Genomic DNA, 7,151 nt, shown 5'->3' on the forward strand with positions numbered 1-7,151 from the left:
CCCCCCCCCAAAAAAAAAAAAAAACCATTATGCATAACTACAATGACAAGAACCTCTCAGGTCAAGGGATCAATTGAATTCACACTTGTGTCTTCAAATTACCTTTCTGAAAAACATATCATGGGATGAACTTTTCAACAAAATGTCCATTTCAATCCGTAGTTGAATATGATTTTAATTAAGTAAGATCTTAAGACCAATCATACTCCGTTAATAATCATGAATAATTAACTAATTTAATATTAAAAAATACAAACTTGTTGTACATATTTCCAATATTATATCCTAGATCTTCATCTACACATTGTTGTCAATAAAGTTTATTCGAGTATGGGTTCATGCTCAACGTGGCAAACATGTTATGTAGAATCGTGTGGTCTTACTTTATTGCAAGACTTAATAATACAATGGATAAGTTTTTTTATTTTTTATTTTTATGGTAAATACATATTGATTTCTTTATGATTAAAAGACCCGACAAAATGCTTTGTAAAGATTATAAGATTATCTCGGGAGAGAGTCTAACGACACAACATCGATTGATGGTCATGAATATATTGTTTAGTATGAGGCAACACAAAAAGGCGATACACCTATGCCCAAAAATAAATTAGATCGATTGATGGTCAATGGATATGCAGTTCAATATGAGGCAATACAAAAAGGCGATACACCTATGCCCAAAAATAAATTGGGGACGGCTAAATGGAGTCCCCCTAAAATCCTTTTATTGATAAAGTGATCGAATAAGGCCCCGTGGGACTATAAGTGAACTACTAATGAGATGTGGACTGCTATGGCGGCTAGCATTAAAGAAGTGGCTAAAGAGGTCTTAGGCGTGACTAAGGGTGGGTGGCGTACCCCTAGAGAGACCTGGTGGTAGAACAATGAGGTACATACCACCATTAAGGAAAAAAATGAATGTTTTAAGAAGTGACAGAAGACTAATGAAATTGATGATAGAACAAGATACCACACAGCTAGAAATGAGGCTAGGAGGATTGTGGGGAAAGCTAGAGCAAAGAAATATGATGATCTATAGGAGAACCTTAATACAGGGGACGAAGAAAAAGAGACCTATAGGATAGCTAAAATAAGGAAAAGATTAAGCAGAGACTTGGGTCACATTAGATGCATCAAAAGCGAGGAAGGTAGAGTGCTGATACTAAATGAGGACATTATGAAGAGATGGGGTGATTACTTTTGTAACCTACTAAATGGAGGTACTGTGACTGAGAGGGTGAACCCAGCGGAAGAGGGGGTGGATATGACACCGATCGAACTTTGGAAGAGCTTAATAGACATTTACCACAAGTTGATGAAGCTGAGGTTAGCGAGGCCATATGAAGGATGAATATAGGGCCAACGACGGGTCCGGATGAGATCCCAATCGAAGTTAGGAAGAGCTTAGAAGGACGTGGAGTGGCTTGGTTGACCAAGCTGTTTAACAAGATCCTGAATACAAAGTCTATGCCGAACGAGTGGTTTCGATTTATAAGAACAAAAGGAACATCCAAAACTACAATAACTATAGGGGCATAAAGCTTATGAGCCACACCATGAAGCTATGGGAAAAGGTTATTGAAGTCCACTTAAAAAAGAAAACCAATGTATCAGAGAACCAATTCGGTTTTATGCCAAGAAGATCAACAACATAAGTCATATATCTCCTAAGGAGGCTTATGGAAGTTTCTAGAGCCTACAAAAATGATCTACACATAGTCTTTATTGATCTAGAGAAAGCATACGATAGAGTCTCGAGAGAACTAATTTGGTATGTCCTTCAGAAAAGGGGTCAGATTAACTATGTGGATATAGTTAAGGACATGTACGAGGGAGAGGTAATGAGTGTGAAAATGAGAGACGGGCAAAGTAACGAATTTCCAATAACGATTGAGTTACATCAAGGATTTGTTCTAAGCCCCTACCTGTTTGCACTCATTATGGATGACTTAACTAGGCACATCCAACACCCAGTCCCGTGGTGTATGCTATTTGAGGGTGATATTGTGCTGATAGATGAAACTGTTGATGGAATTAATATTAAACTGGAATTATGAAGATCAAACTTGGAATCAAGAGATTTTAGATTAAGCAAAATGAAGACAAAATATATAACGTGCCCCTTCAGTCAATCTACTGGAGGGGAGGGAGTGATGAAGCTTGGGGAACAAGAACTACCTCGAAGGGACGGTTTCAAATACTTAGGGTCTATCATTGACAAGGAGGGGGATATAGAGGATGATATTGCTCATAGGATTAAAGTGGGGTGGGTGAAGTGGAAAAGCGCATTGGGAATATTATATGACAAAATAATACTTATTAAACTCAAGGAAAAATTTTATAGGACAGTTATACGACCGGCTATGATGTATGGAGCAGAATGTTGGATAGCCAAAAAGAGTAATGTGAACAAACTGAGTGTAGCTGAAATCAGGATGTTGAGAGGTATGTGTGGGAAGACCATGATAGATAAAGTAAGAAATGAGAAAATTAGATATGAAGTGAGAGTCACACCGATCCATGACAAACTCCGCAAGAGCCAATTGAAATGGTATGGTCATATCCAATGGAGACCTATGGAGGCCACAGTACAGAAGAGTGACCAGATTTATTGTGAAGGCGCTAGAAAAAGTAAGGGCAGGCCTAAAATGATTATTAACGAGGTGGTCTGAAAAGATATGAAAATTGTAGGGCTTGACCCTAGTATGACTTCGGATAGAGTTTTATGGAGGACAAGAACCCGCGTTACTGACCCCCTATAAGAGATGTCTTCATGATGCGTATCTATATTCTACAATACCCCCTAAACTTATCCCAGTATTTTCTCCTTTTAACTTATCTTCTCTTATTTGGATCCATGTAGCCGACCCCATTTAATTGAGATAAGATTATGTTTGTTGTTGTTGTTTTATGGTAAATACAATATAGACAAGGATTACGACATACTGTGAGGATGAAATGGAATCGATGCATTAAAATATAGATTTGGATTATTTACCAAAAAATATATATTTGGATTTGGCTAGGCGGTAGAACCTTAAGCATGTTAAAAATTTAAAGAGTTCTTCTTGATTTTGACAAATAGTTACCTTCTTTTTTTTTTTTGTTTGTTGCAAGTAAGTAAGTAGTTACTTGGGGAAGAGAACAACGGGGACAACGCATTCAAGGGAAAAGAAAAAGAAAAAAAAAAAAAAAGAAAAAGAAAAGGAAAACAACATAAGTTCAATAATCCCTAATAAAACCAAAGGCCTCAATATATTTAAGGGAGAAGAGTTCTCTGTCGGAGGACGTGATTCCTGCATCAGTGTGTGAATTAATGAAAGAGCAGTTAAAAGCATCAACAGGGTGGGTATTTGTCATATTTCTACTTTTCATGGGGGATGAAGTGTTCATTTTGTCCCCCCTGTGTTTGGTTGCAGCCCTTATACTCTCGGTAATGTCATTTTCCCTTATATTTAGTAATCAAAAGAATGCTCCTTGATTGTTTGTCCCTGTGCCACACATAGAACTTGATGCTCTCACTTTTTCTTTTTCATTCGATAGGATATAATGTCAGCTTTTTTTAGTCTCAATTGATGTATAGGGGTGCGGTAGCCCGTAGAGTTGGTTGTTTGCTTCATCGGCTTAATTGACGGCCTTCATTACAGGGATCAATGATCTTGAATGAACTCAACTTGGTAGCCCGTGAGTGAGGGGAGGGACTAACACTAACTTAAATCCACTCTCCAAACCGAAAGGCTCCGTCCCTATTGCCGCAAAAGCATATGAATAATTTTCTATTTCTTGGCAAGCCGATGAAAGGCGTAGGGAGGGGGTGAAATGATCCTCCCACCCCTATGAAATACAAAAACCCCACCTTTATTGATGCCCATGTGCGCCCCCCTAATTGACTCCCATGCTAGTACATGGGCCACATAACTAGGGAGCGTTCTCTTCCCCATATTTAATATAGGGAGGAAGAATGCTACCTAGTCGTGATCACTGCACTAGCACTTGGGTCAGTGGAAGCGCATGCATAGGCATCTAGCTAGAGAGGATAGGAGTGTTTGCTCATAGCATCCTGTGTCTAAACATAGAGGGCGCAACCAGGAAGGGTTCTTTTCCCCATTTAAATATAAGATAATGAGCTTCAATCGGAGCTAATTGGTAATCACCACAAGAAGCCACACCTCTTCGATGGTTTACAAAGGTACAAATTAGATGCATCCATGAATAAAAGGTTGCATGGAGATGGACCAATCCCAATCTCAAGCCAAGCCTATGAGCCTCAAGCAAGCCCAACAAAGGATGTGGGCCTGGTCTATGCCTGTTTTGACTATCTCTCTCCAAGATTTTCCATGCAACTGGATGAAGTTGAAGTGAAGTTACTGCCTAGATCAATTTGTAAGGTCTTGTGCCAAGATCACATCCTGCTTCACCCTCTCCCTGGTAGCTGGTTCCCTCTCCCTCTCTTGTAAGTTGCAAGCCCCTCTGTAGCGTGGATCGTCCATGTTGATTTCTAAAACCAATAACAGTCAAGGGAGTTGGGAAAGGATGAAACTGAATCGATTTCTTATATCTTTCAGTTTCCAACGCTCCCTAACTTTTATAGCTTTTCCTGGCCCTTCATTCAAGGACTGAAGCTCAGAATCTAGTGTTATCTTTGTGCCAACAGCTAAGTTGTCCAGCCAAGGCCATGCTGATTCATGCTGGGTCTGGAACCCCAGGGGCTCAAGAACAGAATGAGATAAAGATGAATAAAACATGTTTGTACTGGGCTTAGGGCAAAACCACTTTAATGCTCCACAGGGCATTATGCAGATCTTACATTGGATCAAGAGTAGCTTACTTAGTCTATTCAATGGTCAATCAAGGCTGCGTGGGGCCTGTGCCTAGACATAATAGCATGAAATGACTGCCCCACACCCAGTGAAATGAACAATCTCACCCCTTGTGTTCTCCCAAAAAAAAAAAAAGGAAATAGTTGTAGAGAGAAATCTCTCCTACGCTCCATTATGGTTATGAGCCAATTTATTAAGCCACATAGGGGAACAAGTTACACAAATTTTAGAACTATTGATGGTTTTAGCTTGAATCCAAGGTAACCCAAGCTTCGCAGCTAGCCAAGATGGGCTGGCTTAGGCTTTGCCTTGGGCATGACCAATGTAATAATCCAAGTTTATGTTACTCCGAAAATGGGCCTATACTCTAATGCCGATGCTCGGCCTGGGCTGAGACATTGAAGCCCAAATCCAATTCCAATCTGATAGAGTGATATGTGTCTCTTGGTTCAATCTTGGGTTGAAAGGGCTTGGCCAAGACAACACTGTTTTAGCCTCAAAGTTCAGCCAATCTTCCAATGTCACGTGAGGATTTGAACTACAACTACAATTGATGAGGGCAGGGAAGTCAAACAGTTGACCTCTTGGAAGGTCTACACTTTGCTGTTCACGTTTGTTCAAACGACATTATCCTACTATTTTCAAAACGAAAAAATTGTATTCCTATCGGATTTAAGAGTAGACGCTTCTCTCATTCAAACGAATATCTTCTAGATAGTAGTTCTATTATGATTCGAATTTGTTGTGGCATGTGTCGTCCACATCATTACCTAATTGAGATAGAGATTTGGAACTTTACAGTTTTAGGGCAACTTCAAAAGCTTCAAATCCACCATTGAAATATATAAGTGTAAATGTTCTTGAATGTGTGTCATCTAAGAGAGAATCTAAAAATGACAAATGGATCATTTGTTGGGAGGGGGTTTTTGCTCTATTGCTGAGTCATGTCCTAAGGGAAGGATGCCCGGGGTACCATAAGTAGCTTAATTAGCCCAGTATGGGTTCGGTTCAATAGAAAATTAAACCAAAGAAACCATATAATCAGCTTCTAAAGTCCAGAAAGTGTAGGAAAGTCTTAACAGGGTTGTGAACAAGATTTTTAAACTCGGTTAATTGGCAAAAATGACCAAGCCAACTTAGATTAGACCTGCCAAAGGCCGATACTGATTAATTTATTCTACGCATACTAAGTCCTGTCGAGTTAAGCCAGGTTAGGGAGAGTCTGACGTGTTTTTATCAATTCTAAGACAATTTGACTTGAAATTTATTGGAAACCAATATTGTGCCTAATTTTAAGTTTTTGAACCTTACTTGTTAAAAAAATGAAACCCCCTTACAAAATTGGGAAAATAGTCCAATGCAAAAGAGTGGGTTTTGGGTTGGGTGACCCTTGGCGGCCCATGGTTTCAAGTATCGGTATCGAATCGGTTGTATTATATCAGTTGAGTTTGATCCCCGATCCTTGATTGATCCGAATCAATTACTCATATTGTTTTAAAGGTAAAATAATAATTAAGAAATACATTTTTTTTTTAAAAGGCAAGAGGTAAAAGTGATCGATACCCATCGATCCTCTCTGATAGAGATCGATACGAATATCGATACTGATAACTAAATCCATGTTGCCCGTCTTTTAATATTCCAAAACAAAAGATAAGAAAGGTCATGTTGTTAAGTAATAAATACGTAAAAAGTTTTGTATACAATTATACAAACGCATGTGTATATGATTGTCTGACCCTAATGTGGGACTTACACAGGAAAAAAAAATTGTATCCATGATTGTTGGGCCCCTAATATGGGTTTTGCACAAATATTTTTTTTTCCTGTAGAGATTATCATTGACTATCACTTCAACGGAAAAACATAGAGTGACAACGGTGTAGGCACCATCTCTGTTCCCTATTAGGCAAAGCGCATATATATTAATAAATATATGGGTTTTAAAACAAATAAATAAATATATGTTTTTTTTTTAAGTATATATGTTGGTTTTTAAAAGACCTTTTGGTTGGATTGCTTCCGGATATTCTTTATAGCATTTGATGTCATGAATCGTGATCCTATTATAAATGCACCGGCCATTTTTAAATTATTGAAAGGGAAAAGTGAAACTATCTAATTTTTTAATGTATTGGAACGTCGTGCAGGTGGGACCGTGGGAGTGTGGGACGGTAGGTCCCATTTACTCCGGGCCTAAGTGTTCAAAGTTAGTCCAAGAAAATGGTGATTAGACCGGAACCATTAGCCTATTTGAATATCAAATAAAACGTCAAATGGAATTAAATTACATTAGCATACGCCATGGCCCACCTTGAACTCTCCGTT

The sequence above is a fragment of the Macadamia integrifolia genome, chromosome 4 (genome assembly GCF_013358625.1).
Source record: "Macadamia integrifolia cultivar HAES 741 chromosome 4, SCU_Mint_v3, whole genome shotgun sequence".
In the NCBI taxonomy this organism is placed as follows: domain Eukaryota; kingdom Viridiplantae; phylum Streptophyta; class Magnoliopsida; order Proteales; family Proteaceae; genus Macadamia; species Macadamia integrifolia.